Genomic DNA, 19,286 nt, shown 5'->3' with positions numbered 1-19,286 from the left:
TGCTGTAGGGCAAGTCGTGGAGAAAGACCTAGCGGCGGCAGCTTGGACAATTGAGACCAAAGGTCTAAGGTCTACATCTCAAAGGGGGGTCGGTAGCTCACGGGACAAGTGGCTCATATACACTGCATCTAGGGGATGGTCAAAGTGTATCTGAACACTGGTGGGAGCCGGTGGGTCCCTTCCTACGGCTAGCGTGGTGGTGGATATGCTGAATGCCAGTTAGGAGCAGTCCGCGCCAAGTGGGGGGGGGACGGACCGTGAGGGCTGTACATGTGTTACAAAGGCTTGGGAGCCCATCAAGTAATCCACTGTGATTGTCTCCCCTCCATGTGGAAACAAGTGAGCCCTCACAGTGACAGCCATCTAAGAAGGTCGTTATATATGACGAGTCATGCACTGCTCCCATTCCAAGTAGGTGTTAGCCTGAAACCAGCCTTCATTAATCGAAGGGTGGGGAGATCCAATTTAATTACAGCATACACAGTAAATAATCAAATTATTAACCACCACAGATTAAACCACAGTGAGCTAGAGTGCTCCTACTTAGAAACAAAGACATCGATTGGCTCCAAACATTGGTTCCCCTTGTGGTATTTCTTTAATATTCATATAAATCCAAGAAGCTGATTACAAGGTCTCCTGAAAGCTGCTCCACAGGCAGACCACTGCCCACTGGCTTCCTCTGGCACAACTAACCAGGATACCCTTCCAAAACAGCTCATCCCAATCTGTAGCCACCCGGGTCACTGCCCAACAGCATAAATCACCCTTCCCCTACCTGGAAACAATACCAAACGCAATAACCAGCCCACAACTAGTCCGGGAACGGAAAAAGCTGGCAAAGACCAGCCTTACTCTGCCAGGAATCCTAAAAAAAAGAGTCGTTTGGTCTGGAAAACCCTGAATCCAGCAAGGAACTGATGATTCAACCCTAAAACAGCCCAGAAGCAACATAGAATAGGTCGCCCCACCTGGAAAAGGCCCAAAATCAGTAGTAGCTGGACAATAATCGGCCAGAAATCAAATCGTCTTGCTTCTTGCAGCCTGCCTACAACCTGCAAAGCAACAAAAAGGGGCCGCCTCTTCTCTTGGAGTGCTCTTGGGGCCCACAAAACAGTAGAGCCAGCCTGTTGAAGAAATTACCCCACTCCCTACACAGCGTCCGGTAGCAACAGCAGCATTTAGCAGGTCGCCTTGCCTCCAGCAGCAGAAGAAGACCAGAATCCAGCCCAAAAAGCAGTTCGTCCAGCACACACACCCCCTCTTGGAAAATTGCGATGGATTTTCTCTCTCTTTTGCTCGCTTTTTGGCCTCCTACAGGCCAACCAGGTGTCCTGTGTGAAAAAATAGCAATTTTTAATTGCACCACTCTTTTCCCCCTCTGTTGCACAGATTGGTCCTAGGAATTCATCGCCTAGTAATTGGCCTGCATATTCACGGTTTCGAGGGGCCCACTAGGAATTTTAATTCCCCAAGTCCCGCACACTTGGCCAGACTTCTGTGCCCTAGAGGCCCAAGGCAGTCACACGTAAATTACGGGAGTCGCCAATCAAAATTCCCATAAATTCACATCGCTGTGACACAGCCATATCTTGTGACTTCTGGTGCATGCTCTAAATGTCTCGCTATCCCGTGCTCTGCTGGATCAATCTTTGGTACTCTGAGAGGGTCAGCTTCAAAGTCGAGCATGCCAATCTGTCTGCTCCCCGTCCGTGCATTGAAGTCACCCAAGAGGAGAATCCCCCCCTTCCTAAAGAACTCTGTTATGTCGTCATATATTGTCTCTTATGGGTTGTGGCTCTCTGTGATGACCTCATGTGCATATGATGTATGTGGGGAAAGGGGAACGGTTTTTTGGTGAGCTTTTTCAGGCGAGCTTTTTCAAGCGAGGCGAGCTTTTAGGGGCCATTGTGGCCATTGTGGTGAGCTTTTTCAGACGAGCTTTTAGGGGCCATTGTGGCCATTGTGGCCAATTGCTAGCATTTTATTGAAGCCTCAACAATGCTGTGCAAGCCTACAAATTGGCCCTGAGCAGTCCCAAACATGCTGCTTCTTGTCACCTATTCATTTTCCCTTTTCCAGGCTCTATGTAGTAGTCCTATATGCTCTACCCACATAGCAGCCCACATGCTAACCATGTGGTAGGCCTAATGTCCTTGCAGATATGCTTTGTGGCAAACTCTCTGATTACATCCTTGGCATGTGCTGTATTTAATTAGAAATTCAAGTCAATGGACAGAAGATGAACTTCAAACACCGGTCACCTCCAATTTATCCAAATATTTTGAAATTGTAGGTAGATATACAAGAGCGTGGCCGTGAAAGCAAGCCTAGCACTAAGGGGCTAGAGAGTGGACATAATTACACTGCTTCCACCACTTTTAATGGTATTTGAGCACAAAACAATTATATTTTGTCAAACGGCATGGACATACCGTTAAAAGAGAGAACAGATCCAAACATCATTGTGACTTCATTGTATGACCTTTTGGATCTAAGACTACCCATGTCAACCAAAAAAATTCTATTTAGCACATCGGCCCATACATTTCAGCTCCACTTTCCATAAGAGAGTGACAATTCATTTGGAATCTACATCAACTATACATTTCAGCTCCTCTTTCCATGCAACATCCATAACATTCAAACATCAATGCCACCACATTATATGACCTGTGGATTCAAGACCACCCATGTCAATCAATAAAATTATATTCCAGTGCACACCTTTTACGCATCAACCTATACATTTCAGCTCCACTTTCCATGCAACAGCCCCAAATAGAGAGTGGCAATTCATTTGCCATCTACATCGACCCATACATTTCAGCTCCACTTCCCATGCAACAGTCCCAAAAAGAGATTGACAATTCATTTTCAATCTGTAGGCATGTAAAACATTTCCACTCTCATTCAAGTTTATGCAGTAATCAACTTCAAATAGATAGAGTCAAACGTCTACTCAAGCCCACAAAAATAAAAGTTTATGTCATGTCACAATAATAAAAGTACATTATAACCCTTGAGCAAACGGCCTAAGAAAATTGTCTAGCAAGGCGTCATCTCCAAAGAGATGCAATGTCGGGCCATTTCTCCACATGCATTGGCCATGTTTCTTGTCCTAGAAAATGCATCTATGACTGTGTCTCCCTCCCTTGTATAAGCATGGAGCATATATCTGCAAACAAAATGAAAGTGGGAGGCTAGATTGGGAAGATGGGGTGTGCATGTCACAAAGTAGTTAGTAATGAACTCGTTGCTTTATTCTTACTTGTACAAAGGGAACTTGTCTCTGAACACCACCGCAAATAGCTTCATTGTCATGTTTAGAAATGATGGCCTCTTCAAACCGACACTCCCTTAACCAATTTTGTTTTAGTGCACGTATCTCTCTTCCTAATTGCTTTGATGCTCCTCTTTTATTATAGACCATGGGTTTACAGCCCTCATGAACAAAAGAACAAAGCACTAACCACACAACCTAATATAGTATGGAGAATATATTTATCATAAAAGATGACCTAATGTACCAAATGTTTAAAAAATTTAAAGACATACCCAATGCTCTTCTTGCAAAATGTCACTTTTTATCTCCTTTCCATACCTTTGTAGACCCTTTCCTTTAGGAGATATCAAATTTTTATCACCCCCACTATGTTCACCCTGTTCTGGAATAGAGTTGAAAGGTTGTGCCTCAACTATTGGAAGAATTGTTGTTTGGGAAATGGTACTAGCCATCCCTATGCTTGCATATGATACATCATGAGAGATATCATGTCCTCCCTCTTTCCTATCAGCCCACAAAAAGAAATAAAAGTTTATTAACATATGTCCTATGAGACCAAGAAGAGCTGAAATCAACTATTGGAAGAATTGTTGTTTGGGAAATGGTACTAGCCATCTGTATGCTTTCATATGTCCACAAAAGTTTATTAACATATGTCCTATGAGACCAAGAAGTGCTGAAATCAACATGAGAGTACATCCCCATGGGGGAACTAATGGTATCTATCACACCTCTACTGCAAAAAAATAGTAAAAAACTCCATTTATAGGATCATGTCATGTCATGTGTCTTATATCTATACCATGCCTCAATCACGAGTAGCTTGAGCCTTGTGTGGGCCCCACTAGGGTCCCACCAAGAATCATTTTGTCTCTGGAACAAATCAAAGAGTTGTTGCTGGTGTCAGCAGGTAGATTCTAAGCAGTAGACCTCAAAGAGGACAAGTGGATAGGTTTTGAGAGGCTACAGATCATGATGTTGTCCCACTTGATCTGGGGAAGAGATGTACTCCACACGACATTAGCCTAGCAGAATTTGTAGCAAGACCCCTCCACGTGGATGCCTTTTTCCAGCTAGATTGTGTTCGGCAGTTCAAATGGACAAATGCAGGGCGATCGAGATTACCATGGTTGGCCTTCTCATAATCATATATGCAGCTTGTAGCCAAGGGAGATGAGTAGTGCTGATACACACAAGTCTCCTGATGGTTACGCTAATAGGCATGTCTATCAACCAGTTACTACCATTTTAGTACAACAAGAGATTCATTAGGTCACTAGGGATGAGGTATATACCCAAGGTATCCACCCGGCGGCCACATGTAATGAAAATGGCCTTCTACTTCATCTAGGCTCCCAGATTCACCTTTCCCATGTAGTAGGTGACACATCCCAGAACTCCTGAAACCCCTGATCTGCAAAATAACCACACACAACATCAGAACTGAGCAGGCTGCTCACCACCCAACCGTGACATCTACGGGATGTGATCCCGAATCAGAAGATGTCCCCCCGAGCCACGAGCTGAGCTACTGGCACGAACTCCCAATCAGATCCAAACCAGCCTGGTGTCCCATACCACCAGGAGGCGCTGTGAAGCCCTGGATCTGCCACTGGGCCTTGGGCTACGCTAAGATGCAGGCGCGCGTCCGCGACACAATCCAGGATCAGACCTAGCACCTGGGAACGAGACTTGCTCCCAACTGCACACTGAGAATTGAATCCCCTGGGCCTCTTTTATAGACTTGGGTCCCGGCGCCAAAAATAGCGAAGACCTATAAATAGTTCGTACCCTTGCCACTCAACCCGAGAATCAAGCCTGCCTAGCTCTAAGCCTCCCCAGGCTAACCTGAGCTAGTTCTGTGTAACTAGTACACGTCAGATACCAATCCGTGCACATGACATACTCCCCCTCCTCTAAGAACTCACTCCTGAGTTCGCTAAGAAATCGGGAAATGTTCTTTGGAGGTTTTGTAATGTCTCCCATGTTGCATCCTCCTCAACACGATCCTTCCACTTAATCTTGTATTCTGTGATAGTACGATTTCGAATCTGTCTTTCACGGAATTCAAGAATAGATTCAGGTTCGTGAGGAATAAAAGTTAAATCTGTAACTTCTATAATCTCATGAGGAGAAACAATTTGATCATCTGCACCCAATACTTCTTTCAGTCTATTGACATGAAAGACTGGATGTACTTTAACATGAGGAGGCAATTCTAGTCGATATGCAACTGGTCCAATTCTTTTAATGACCTTGAATGGGCCACAGTATCTGGGGGATAATTTCGGAACCAAACCAGTACTTAGGCTCTTGGATTCCTTAGGAATTCTCAAATATACCATCGTTCCTTCAGAGAACTCTCTGGGTGAACGATGTCTATTAGCATAAAATATGTCCCGATCTTGGGCACTTCTAATAGACTCCTTGGCAAACTGCAACATTTCCTGCATGTCTTGCAAGAAGTTCTTAGCAGCATCATTTTGAATCCCTTGTAATCCTACCATAACTGGTGACTTAGGTTGAAACCCGTACATAAGCATAAAAGGACTATAACCTGTACTAGAATGCTTTGCACTGTTGTAAGCAAATTCAATCATGGGTAGATAATCTTCCCATGAAGACTGTCTCTTAGATACATATGCCCGAAGCATGTCTTCAACCAACTGGTTGACCTTTTCTGTACTGCCATCGGATTGTGCATGATCTGAGGAACTCATACTTAGAGTAGTTTCCAACTTCTCAAATACAAGTGTCCAGAAGTTACTTGTAAACTTTGAGTCCCTGTCACTGACTATGTCAGACGGCAAACCATACAGCTTGAACAAGTGGTCCACAAACTCGTGAGCCAACTGAACAGCTGAAATAGTTGTTCTTGTAGGTAAGAATCTAGCCATTTTTGTCAAACGGTCGACTATGACCCAAATAGAGTCATGACCCTTGCGCGTTCGAGGCAAACCAGTAATAAAATCCATGGAAATACTCTCCCATTTATTACCTGGAATCTGTAATGGCTGTAATAAGCCCGCGCTCCTAAGGCGTTCAGCCTTAGTAACCTGACAAACTCGGCAACCTACTACATAGTTCTCTATAAATGCACGCATCTTAGGCCAATAAAAGGTATGCTTCACAAGAGACAGAGTCCTATGTATACCTGGATGTCCGGCACTAGGAGCATCATGACACTCCCAGAGAATCTTGGATTTTAGGTCCAGAACATCAGGCACACAAATCTTTTCATTCCGGAACAGCAAGCCGTTCCTAATCATCCACTGACCTCCCGCCACCTGTATCCTAGGTGGCACAATCCCTGAGTCCTGGTCAACCATGGAATTCCCATCCTGGACTTTCTGCCAATAAGAACTGAAATGACTATCAGTTGCGTATAGCCCTCTCAAGGATTGAAATAGGTCTGAGGATATTTCCGTAAATGACAAAGCATTTACAAACTTAACTCGACTTAAGGCATCCGCCACACTATTCAACGAACCCTTACGATAACGTATTTCGAAATCAAAATCCTGCATTAACTCTGCCCATCTGGCTTTCCTTCCTCTCAATTCTGATCCATCACACACATACTTAATTGACTGGTGATCAGTCAATACAAGGAACTTTGAACCATACAAGTAGTGTCTCCATACCTTGAGAGCATATACTACTGCATAAAGTTCCTTCTCCAGTGTGGGCCAACGATACTGAGTGTCGTCTAGCTTCTTACTCTCAAAAGCTACAGGTCTGCCCTCTTGGAATAGAGCTGCCCCAATCGCATAATCACTCGCATCGGCCTCTAAAACATAAGGCCGGGTAGGATCGGGTAATGCAAGAACGGGTGCTTCCTTGATAGATAACTTCAAGGTTTCAAAAGCCTTGTTCATTGCATCATTCCAAGGGATCGGCTGAGTAGACCTGCGTCCACGACCTTTCAAGATGTTGGTCAAGGGTACCGTGATTTGTGAATAATCACGGACTGACTTCCGAAGAAATACCGTAAATCCTAGGAAAGAGCGAAGTTGTTTCACAGTCTGAGGGATAGGCCATTCTAAAACCTTCTGGATACGATCCAGATCAATGCTAATACCTTCAGAAGAAATCTTGTGTCCTAAGTAAATGATCTCCTTCATAAAGAAGTCACATTTACTCATCTTGGCATAAAGCTTATGCTGTCGTAGAACAAGTAAGACCACCCGGAGGTGTCCTATATGATCCTCAAGCGTTTTACTATATACCAAGATATCATCTAAGAACACTACAACAAATTTGCCCAGATAATCTCTGAACAAATCGTTCATCATCTGCTGAAAAGTAGCAGGAGCATTGGTCAAACCAAAAGGTAATACGAGGAACTCGTAATGACCATACCTAGTCCGGAATGCGGTCCTATCTATGTGTTTAGCATAGATACGGATTTGGTGATAACCCGTGCGCAAATCAATCTTAGTGAAATACTTCGCTCCGGCCAAACGGTCTATCAAATCATCAGAACGAGGTAAAGGATAGCGGTTCTTAATTGTAACTTTATTTAGTCGTTTATAATCTATACACATTCTCCAGGAAGAATCTTTCTTCTTTCTTAATAGGACAGGTGCACCCCAAGGAGATTTCCTTGGGCGGATATAGCCCATATTCAGGTAATCCTGAAGCTGGATAGCTAACTCATCCTCCTCTACCTGGCTCATCCTATACGGTGGTACACTGATAGGTTGAGCCCCTGGGACTAAGTCTATGCGATGATCTACTGCCCTTTCTGGAGGTAACCCTTCCGGCAGTTGAGCTGGGAATACGTCCTTAAAATTATCTAACAACGTTCTCAATTCTCGGTGTTCAAACACACTTAATTCATTTTTGTTAATTACCGAAACAATAAATGAAGATAGTGGAATCAAAACACACTGATAGACATCATAATGAGAAGTGTTCAATATATTCCGAAGCTGCATCGCAGATACAATAGGCCCCTGAGAAGGGGTAATCTTATCACACTGAATATAAAATTGGGTGCCTTTGTCTACAAAAGAAAGCATATGCTCCGTCCATCCGATCTGGATATTGTGGGTTTTAAACCACTCTATCCCGATCAGCAAGTCTACATGCTCTAGATGCATAACATAACATGTGAGAGCTCCCGTGTAGGCTTGAATCCGGATGGGAAGCGCTTCAACCTTGCGATCCCAAAACTGCTTCCCAGCTGGAAGCTGCACCTCGTAGGTGTGGTCGCTAGGTACTGTGGACAGCCCCATCTTCTGCACAAATTTGTAATTAACAAAATTGTGAGAGCTGCCCGGATCAAAGAGAATGTGAACCTGTTGGTCCCTAACTTCTCCATAAACTCGGAAAAGATCATGGGAACCAAACAACGAAGTATTAAAGGTACAATTACAAGAAAGGGGGCAGGTAATGACATTTACTGAAATACCTGTCATCGTAACCTGGTTGGCTCCCTTGGCTGCGGTACGCGGACCTGCCTGGAGCTTCGGTCCTAGCACCAATTTCTGGTTCTTCCGCTTAGGACACTCATTCTTCGTGTGGCCCCGCTCCTCGCAATAAAAACACCGGCCCTCTTTCTTGAGCCTGAGAGTGCGAAGGAAACGGGCCTTACCATTCTTCGCAGGAGTTAAGCTTTTCCTGGAGGCGTTGTCCGTAGACTTCGTCTCCGCAATACCAGTTGCATGCTGAAAGAACTTGCGTTTGTTCTTTCCGTTCGTCTCGGTAACTGTGGTTGCCTTGATACCGGCCATGGTATCATCATATATGCGCGCATATGTCATGGCCTCCTGCAATGTTGTGCACTTGTTATTCTTAATCTGTAACTTATAGGAGTCTGGCAAACCATCGACGAAAAAACCTAACAAGGTTACAGGATCCATTTTGGTGGCCCTGGTTTGCAGATCCCTAAATCTCTGAAGATAAACTTCAAAAGTTAAATTCAATTTCGACATATCGAGGGCTTTGAGCTTGCCGACGATATCATAGTCATCTTCCTTCTTCAGGAACTCCTTCCTGAAGATACCCTCAAATTCTGTCCAAGTGTCAGGCTTAGGCTGAAGTTCTTTCCACCAAAGCAAGGCTTTACCTGACATAAACCCTGCTGCTAGCTGAATCTTTTTCTCGTCTGGATAGGGGTGAAATTGGAAGTGAACTTGCCACTTGTGCAACCAAGTGTCAACCACCTCCTTTGTTCTTGATTTCTGGTCACCTGGAAAGGGATCCGGAGTGATATTCGGGCCTAGCACGGAGGCCATGGCATCCACATGCGTGAGTGCCTGAACCGTGCTAGCCAGAAGAGTCAAAGTTGCTTGTATCCCTTGGAGTTGCTGTGTCAACCCCGATTGATTAGCGTTGACCTGCTCAAATTTACCATCCAGAGCAGTCGTGAACTCACTGAAGGCTTTCTTAGTGATCAGGTCGTCATAGAGTCCCTGATCATCCTCTCCCACTGGAGTGTAATCTAATTCCTGCTCTCCCATAGTGAACTCGGGATTCGGAGAATCAGACATGGCTGAATACTGATTTGATTACAAACGGAGAGAAATAAATAACTGAAACGGAGCACGGAGGGAGATGGAGTAGAAGAAAACCGTCCCAAATAAATCTGACAGAAAAGGATGCTGGAATCTGGAAGACCACGAGTCCTGGTGCCTCCCCGAATCTGCAAACCGGATGCGCAGTCGACAATAGAGGCTGTACGGACTGCTGACGTGGCCTGTACGGCTGCTGACGCAGTCCGTACGGTGGCTGCAGAAGCTGGCGCAGTCGCTGTACGGAGCAGCAGCAGGTACAGGAGCAGGCGAAACAGTCCGTACAGGCTGTACGGCTGTCGCTGTAACTGTACGGACTGGTACGGAAATTTTGGGAGCTGTGCAGGGCTGACGCAGGCAAGGGCAGATGCAGGGGAGCTGAACGAAACAGGGCGCTGGCTGTACGGACGAGGCTGGCTGGGCACGGAACTCGAGGTGAGATCTCGAGACTCAAGGCTGCTTGTGGGTAGCCTAGCACCCAGCCCCCACCTATATAGGGTGCAGGGCTGCCTTATTTGGAAGCTAGGCTTCCAAAAAAGGCTGAGCCCCTCCAGCTTTGGAGGGGTGCTTTTGCGAAAAAAGCACCTGAGCCCCTCCAACTTTGGAGGGGTGCTTTTTTCGCAAAAAAGCACCTTCCTCCTACGCAGGCTGCACGCAGCCCTAGGCGCAGGCTGTTCGCAGCCTGTTGCGCAGGCTGTGGACAGCCTATTGCGCTGGCTGTGGACAGCCTATTGCACAGGCTGTCCTGCCGCTACTGCCTCGCCTACTGCGCCCTTTCCTACACCCCGCATCCCTTCATCCCCTTGCAGACTTTTTTTCTGCACAACGTTCCTTCTTTTCTGCTCTCTTCTCCTCCCTCTAAACTTCTCTCCGTAGCCTTCAGAGATTTCGATTCTATTTCACTCCTCTTCTTCTTCCTTTCCCAGATATTTCTTCACCCCTTCTACCCCAGGTAGACAAAAAAAACGCAGCAGGAAATCTCGAATTTTAGGGCATACCTGGAAGAGAAATCCGTCAAATTTCTCGCATCAGAAGTTCCTACCTCAGGAGGTGGCTCTGATACCAACTGACACATCCCAGAACTCCTGAAACCCCTGATCTGCAAAATAACCACACACAACATCAGAACTGAGCAGGCTGCTCACCACCCAACCGTGACATCTACGGGATGTGATCCCGAATCAGAAGATGTCCCCCCGAGCCACGAGCTGAGCTACTGGCACGAACTCCCAATCAGATCCAAACCAGCCTGGTGTCCCATACCACCAGGAGGCGCTGTGAAGCCTTGGATCTGCCACTGGGCCTTGGGCTACGCTAAGATGCAGGCGCGCGTCCGCGACACAATCCAGGATCAGACCTAGCACCTGGGAACGAGACTTGCTCCCTACTGCACACTGAGAACTGAACCCCCTGGGCCTCTTTTATAGACTTGGGCCCCGGCGCCAAAAATAGCGAAGACCTATAAATAGTTCGTACCCTTGCCACTCAACCCGAGAATCAAGCCTGCCTAGCTCTAAGCCTCCCCAGGCTAACCTGAGCTAGTTCTGTGTAACTAGTACACGTCAGATACCAATCCGTGCACATGACAGTAGGGATCACCATGGGCCAACTCATGACTTCATACCATAGATTCTAGATTGAGGGAGAACATGGGATTGCTGTGAGATGACATTGAAGTTGTTCTCTTTACGAGACATAAGAGGTGGAAATGGACGATTCCCTTGATTAAAGGAAGCTTTGATTGGAAACTTTGAAATAGCTATCCCCTTGCCCAAAGGAGCAAAGATACCCTTGATTTTTGAAGCTCCCTATATCTGCTTGTTGAAAGAAAAGTATGTTATTAAAGATTGTCAAAGGAAGAAGTGGGACAAGAGGAATAAGAAGATAGAAGACAAAGAGAAAGAGACCACCTCTCATGAGGCTAACTTGGCTGAAATTCTCCTTTATTGCCTCCTCCTATTGTGTTCTAGCTGATGGGCATTTATTTTTTGTGAGTCCTTAGTGGTTCAAGCTCTTCTTGTGTAGTATGGATGCTTGATCAAGATAGAGTGATGAAAGATGGATGATCATAGCATCCAAACTTCATGACTAAATGTGTGTGTCTAGGTGAATCAGGTTGTCTAAGGTTCTAGTGATATGTGGATTGTAGGTGGACATGCCACTTATCAATCATCTCCTTGATTTAGGACACCTCCCATGGATTCTTCCTTCTAGACCAAGTTTAGAGATGATGGTGAAAATAGTGGAAGGTAGATGGATTCTATTTTTTTCCTATTTTGTAGCTATGCATATCACACTTAGTGTGGGTGAGATAATTATGTGTGTGAGACTATTGAGTACGTGAGGTATTTATGTCTGTGACAACTGTGTGCTTGCATCCGATATCCTCAGTGATAATAGAAGCTTCGTGTTATTTTGTGATATCTCATCTCCACATGCATGCTATGTTTTGGCTATTATTTCATGAGGAGATAGTAGGAGATCACACCCCCCTTCATACGAGATGTAGCTACGAGATTCCACGATTGTGACCCATGCTCTTACATATGCCAGGTCAAATTTGGACATGTGTTGCAAGCACTCGCCCCATTCGAGGTACTATCCTTGTGGCATCTCGACGTCAGGCTGCCTCATGCCACCCTCGAGTAAACACTATAGAAAGGAGTTGTGGTCTCCATATTATATCTCGTTCTCTCACTTTCCTTTTTCAACCATGATCAGCTTCTGTGCCTGAGTTCCTAGGTGAGCAACATGTTTTGTTGCTGTAGCTTGTGCATAAGTTGAAAGTTAACCCTGTTACATAGGTATTAAATTAGAAAATCTACCCTCTCAGCTCAGTACTTTTAGTATGCAACATATGGAACATGCACCTGGACATACGTGAAAGGCCTATAAGCAACTCCATGGTTTATTGAAGAAAGATGATTCCTTGACCTTCCCCAACTAAAATCTAGCCTTAGAATGAAATTGTGCCGAATACCCAAAACATAATTGGAGGTGGGAGCTAGACAGTTTGAGTGGTCTTATTTGATACCAAAAAGCAAAATGAGTGGGTTTCGCCCGGTGAAACCACTTCCCTGGCTCTAGCTAGGGCAAAAGAATTTGCTGTTTGAACAAAATTTTTTCATTGGATGCAATTTTTTTACCTGGTTAGAGCCAGGAAGTGCGAAACCCATTTCCTGGCTTTGGCCAGGGCAAAAAAATTTGCTTCAAAGGACAAATTTGTCCTCATCCTCCACAATTGGAACAAAAAATTTCACCCAAGGTGCCACTTCAAGTAATAATGGGTTGATGTGAGATACACCACATTAATAATCACACAATGTCTTTTATCCAAAGGCAGAGCGGATGGATGGAAAGTTGCAACCCCTATAAAGTTCTAACTTAGAGTTATAAATGATAGATTTTTGTCCTTTGAAGCAAACTTTTTTGCCCTGGCTAGAGCCACAAAGTGGGTTTCGCTGAGTGAAACCCACTTCCTGGCTCTGGCTAGGGCAAAAACATTTGCTTAGCCACACATTCCAGAATAATTTCTACAATCATTCTCCACCATCCTACGATTTTCAAACCCTTCTCTTCGAGCAAAAGAGAAACGGCAAGGGGTTTCCCGTAGTGGAGATCCACACCCTCACTGCCCGCTCTGGCGGGAAATGTCCGGCAGCCTATGACGTCTAGGCTCTATGGATTTGAAGGCGAACATTCTCCCACCACCGCTCCAATGCCTCCCATTGTTAAGCTAACCAGCATCAGCCCTTTAGCAGCCTTTTCGTGCATTTCAGGATGAGGGCTTAGCCTCCCTGACTCCGTCAGCCAGCCAGCTTTAACCTCTTCATTAAGGGTTAGTCATTTGTATCTCTGCCTATTCATAAGGTACAATCACAGTGGTAGCTTTTGTAGACCATGACATTGCTTGAAGCCATGCTCACCTTCAATGCTACATCGGTCTACTCCTTTGTAACATGGTTGATTGATGAGGAAACTTCTTTCAGATCGTTCAGGTGTTGGATTTTTTAAGTCAAAAAAACTATGTAATCAAGCTTGCCGGTTGGTCAATGCCTATAGTAATACATGGTATTTCTTGCAATTATTTAATTGTATATACTGTAGGACAAATGCCAGGCTCAAGCATCCAACACTCTTCTTGCTATAGGTTTTTAGTTTGCTTATCATGCTTCGCAGGTAGCTCAAGTGCCAAGAGCTTATGGAAGGAGTACTTTACAGATTCTTCCCAATTGGGGGACAACCGAGTGAGCAAAGTAAGTATGATGTCGAGTCTGAACCAAACGGCTTACTCAAGTAAAGATGTGCATTAATTGGCTAGGCTGACCAGTGAATCTTACCAGACAAACCAAAGGTTTTCGGATTTCAAGCATAACATTGCCAAGGAGATAGTATGGATAGATGGCTGGTACAGTCTTGGTTGTGTTCACTCAAGACATGCTCCAGGAAAAGGAGTCCTGTGGTACGAATGTACAGGGTCCAAGCATCCGTTGCTCAGGCCTAGGCAAATTCTAAAGGCCGTGGCTTGGTGAAGGAGTGTGGCAAGTCTGGCTCAAGGTCTGGAGTATAGGTGAATGGATCCAAAGAACAAGAACTGCGAGAGAGAACTGGCTGGAAGACGCTTATCTTAGAGGAAGCACTCATTTCGTTGAAACAACCGTGTTCCTTTGAGAGCCTTACATGCATATTGCACAAGTGCATAAAAAAGGAAAATTTGGCATATGCCAAGCGCTTGCATGCCTACATGTGTAAAAGTGGGTTGGAAGATCATATTTCTCTTGGGAACTATCTGGTCCCAATGTTGGTGCAAGTTGGAAGCATGTGCAATGTTGTGCAGCTTTTTAAGAGGTTGGTGGTTCGAAATGTATATTCTTGGACTTCTCTCATCATGAGCTATATTGAATATGGGGAGCCACAACTGTGAGCAAAAGGGTGTGAGCAGAAAGGAGAGCAACGCCAGTTGTATTGCAAAAGATGGATAAGCAACATACAAAACTAGGGGTTTTGTCAAAGTGACAAAACCCTAACTAATCCAACCACTAACTACTAGCTGTAGTCGAGTATCCTAACTGCGGTTAGGGGGGAAAACCTCTAATGAGGGAAAAGTGCCCCTAACCCACTTATTAGTCAACATTGGTCACTGCCATAAATTATGGTGATAATTCCAACACCCCCCTGCAGTGCCAATGTAATGATGTACATGGAAAAAATCAATCACCAAAAGGAGATAAGTTGAGAGCATTGCGAAATGCCTCAAACTTCTCAGGTGGAAGTGCTTTGGTGAAGATGTTTGCAACATTGCCATGTGTGGAGACATAGATCATGCTGATCTCTCCTACATGCAACTTCTCTTTGACATAATGATAATGAATCTCAATGTTCTTTGTGCGAGCATGAAACACAGGATTCTTGGCAACTGCAATAGCACTCTGACTATTATTTAGAATAGTAGGAGGAATCTTCAATGCTAGATGAAGATTAGCCACTAAATGACGCAGCCAAACACACTCAACTGCTGCTCTGAAAGCTGCCCTGTACTCAGCTTCAGGAGGTAGCCACTGTAGATTGTTACTTGATCAACCAAGAAATGCAAGCATCACCCAAAAAGAAACAATTACCACTAGTGGACTGCCTTGTGTCATAATCTCCAGCCCAATCTGAGGCAATGTAAGCATGCATTTGCAAGTCACCCCCCCTGGGAAACATCAAGCCATAAGACTTAGTGCCTTGCAAGTAACGAAATATGTTCTGCTAGGCAAAGGAGCATCAAGCTTACTCTCCTTGAGAGTTTGGAGCATCCAATGAGGATGTAATGAAGGGGAAAAAGAGGCCAAGTTTGAGGCCCTTTAGGCGGAAAATGTGGAGGGACTATATAAGTCTACATCTACCCCTTACTATGTACTTTTGGATGTGACATCTAATCTTATCTACTCTCCCCTCCTCCTTCCTACCTACGCTCACACACACTCTCTCTCTTCCCTACTCCCTCTCAATCTCTCCCTCTCTTTCCTACCTCATTCTCTCTCTCTCTCCTACCCCTTGTCCTCCCTTCTTCCCCTGTCTCTCTCTCCTTTAGCTAGTCTATTCCCCTTTTCCAAATTTGTCCCTACTCCCTTTTCCAAATCTGTCCCTACTCCCTTTTCTACATTGGTATCAGAGCCCTTTCTATGGCCTGCTACTCTCCCCTCCTCCTTCCTACCTACGCTCACACACTCTCTCTCTCTTCCCTATTCCCTCTCAATCTCTCCCTCTCTTTCCTACCTCATTCTCTCTCTCTCTCTCCTACCCCTTGTCCTCCCTTCTTCCCCTATCTCTCTCTCCTTTTGCTAGCCTATCCCCCTTTTCCAAATCTGTCCCTACCCCTTTTCTACATTGGTATCAGAGTCCTTTCTTGGGCCTGCTATTCAAAAGAGCAGGATACATCGCTACGTGTGGTATCCAAGGAGTAGATCCACGTGAGCAGCCTGGAAAGTGCATCGATTTCGAGCTGTTGACAACCCCAAACCCTAGCGATTTGACGTAGAGGTGGAGGTGGACGGGCTATTTGACAGCCCTTGCTCACACCTTGCTATTCGACAGCCCCATGACAAGTCCATTGAGACGGGCTATTTGGTTTCTCAGACCATCAAGACAAACAGCCCTAGGATAGGCTATTTGGTAGCCCGATCTCAAAATCAAAGGACCTGCCGACCTACAGTTCCGATGGGCTATTTGGTTCCCCCAACAACAGCCTTCACCTAGCCCTGCCATCGCCATCGCACAGCCGCGCCACCATGAGCCAACCCCGTCCTAAATGTAGCACCCATCGATAGGCAGCTCGAGGGCAAGGCTGTCGCCTCTGTCAAGTTGCCTTCAGCGCTCCAATGTTCCTATCCATTGCCAAGCCCACGCCATGAGTCCATCCCGTCACGCTGTAATGAAGGTGGGAAAAAGATGGATTTTAAGGGGGAAATAGATGGGAGAATAGTAGGGGAAATGTGGGAACTGTGGGGGACTATATAAGTCAACCCAAAAGGATTGTAAGGGACTTTTTGATGTGACATCTAATCCTATCTACTCTCCCTCCTCCTTCCTGCTACCTGCTGCCTACGCTCACACACTCTCTCTCTCCCTCTCTCTATCTCTCTATTCCCTCATTCTTCTCTCTCTTCCTCTCTCCTTCCCCTTCTTCTCCCTTCCTTCTGCTATTCTCTCCCCATCTCCAAACCCCCTTCACTACATTGGTATTAGAGCTCCGCTCTCTGGCACCTTGCTTCCGTTGGCTTCACCAACCCTGCATTATAGCAATCAGTACGTTGAGACGCCTACAGATGCAGCAAGGTACAATCAGCTCGTAGGCTGACAGACGCAGCAAGGTACCACTAGCTCGTAGGCTGAGAGACGCAAGGCCAACGATACCAGTTGCTACGTGCCTATCTAAGCCTATCTTCGCATATTCCACAAGCCCACGACCAGTCTGGAGAGCCGAGAAGAGTCCACGACAAATGTTTTCGGAGAGCTCCTCCTCAGCTAGGGTATTCCGGCTTGCCACCTACCTGCCTGTGCCTCTAACGGATCCGCCTTCGTGGCTTGCACCTAACGACGCTCATGCACTGCTCAGCTTTTCGTTGCCCCCTTTTCCTTTGCAGGCATCTCGTAAAGAAGCAGCCCTGCAAACCCAGCAGGCCCAAGCTACAAGTCATCGTCCGTGGCATCTCGACCTCGGTGGCATCTTGCTCGTGGCATCGCCGTCCGTGAGCATCTCTGTCACTTCAGTGTCCCTTTCCTTTTCGTCACTCCAGCGCTCCTACGCCTTTGCCTTGCTCCGCCTGGCCGCCATGCTTCTGTCGCCCTTTCTCTCTGCCCTCTCACCAGGCCGCCGTCGTCGATCATGCCTACAATGCAACCACAAAAAAAAAAAAAACCTTAGTCTTTCCTAAGGTTCCGTTAGCTAGGGTTTAGGGGGGTTGGTTAGCTACTTGGGTTTGGTTGGTTAGGTTAGTTTAGGTCTGGTTAGGTCTAGCTAGTTAGTGGATTGGGTTACTTTAGCTAGGTTTAGTTAGGTTAGTGATTGGGTAAGGTTGGGTTTAGTCAGTTTGGCTTAGTTGAGACTACCCTAGGTGTCTTAGTTGTCCTAAGCTCCCAAAAAAAAAAAAAAACCCTCTTTTAGGGTACTCCTACAACCCTATTCTGGGCCTTTCTAAGCCACCTTCGTGGCTCATTTTGAGCCCCGTTTCCAGCTTCTTCACCGAGCTTTCTTCGAACCTCTTCAACGACTGCATTTGAGCCTCTTTACTGACACCTCTCGAGCCTCTACATCGAGCCTTTGACACTTGGCACATTTTCCTCGTGTCACTCATGGCACCCAAACGTGCACCCCGGTCGGCTGAGTCATCTCAACAGGGTGACGATGTTGCTCAGCAGGAGCAGATGCCGGTCACAGAGGGTGCATCTCCTTCACAGCCAGTTTCTGCTATGCCTACCGACACACAGTTTCTAGATGCATTGGCCTCGATGCTTCAGGGGGCTTTTCAGCAGATGGGTCAGCAGTTGGGGCAGCAGCTCACCACTGCTATGGCTATGCACGATACAGCTATCACCCAGATGGGTAAGAACATTGGGCAACAGATCACTACCGCCATCAGTATGCACGATAAGGGTAAGCAGCCCGCACCCCAGCACAGGGATCAGTCGGATAGCCAGGGTGATTTTCCTGACCCACACAGGGGATTTATGGCTGATGGTCGTCGCACTTATGATGTTGGTTCTATGCATGCACCCCAGCATGGGGATTATGTTGATTCTGGTGATGCCTTGCCTATGCCGCCGAGCACTTCCCTTATTGATTCCAGGCCTCCATTTGGCTCGCATATTTCATTGGCTGAGCCGTCCATTTTGGGCCGGCCCATTGGCACATTTTTGCCAACGGCGAGCATGCCTGGATTGGGTGTTGGGTTTCAGGGTAGTTGGGAGAGGGGCCAGTCCTCTTCTCAACCTTTTTCTATGCCACCCACCCACCGAGATGTTTATGGCAGGCAGACTCAGCAGGGATTGCATGCTTCGATGACACCTCCTGTTAATACATTCAGTCAGACTCAGCCTGTGTATCAGGGAGGTAATGCTTTCAGTCAGACGCACTTTATGCATCAGGGGAGTGGTTCTCCTAACCAGCATGATGCTGGAAGTGGGCAGCATGCAAACATGGATGATATGCTTTCAGATGCCTTACGTTCATATAGGGCTTTGCCTGAGGATGTTCGTAATGAGATGCCCTTTTCACAGTATGTGAGCTTCAAGCGTGACTATGCTGGTAGTCACTATAGGAATAACGCAGCCAAAGATGTGAAAGATAAAATCTCTGTGCATAAGTTTAAGGGTGACACTCGCACTCCCAATGAGTTGGAGGAGTGGCTCACGAAGCTTGAAGATTATTTCCGCTTCTACCCTAAGAATGATGAGGAGAGGATCATTTTTGCTGGCATGCATTTATAGGATTATGCACA

The 19,286-nt window shown here is 46.0% G+C and overlaps 1 protein-coding gene across 3 annotated transcripts in view; it reads left to right on the top strand.

Moving 5' to 3' along the window:
• The window catches only part of PFI (tubulin folding cofactor E / Pfifferling (PFI)), a 129,187-nt gene that overhangs the window by 77,773 nt on the left and 32,128 nt on the right, over window positions 1-19,286 (top strand). The gene's annotated exons all lie outside the window — the stretch shown is intronic.

Source organism: Dipteris shenzhenensis, chromosome 5 (genome assembly GCF_047967505.1).
Source record: "Dipteris shenzhenensis isolate YYH24624 ecotype China chromosome 5, Dip_SZ_1.0, whole genome shotgun sequence".
NCBI lineage: Eukaryota > Viridiplantae > Streptophyta > Polypodiopsida > Gleicheniales > Dipteridaceae > Dipteris > Dipteris shenzhenensis.
Note: the sequence above shows the minus strand (reverse complement) of the source record. Positions and strands in the feature narration are given on the sequence as shown.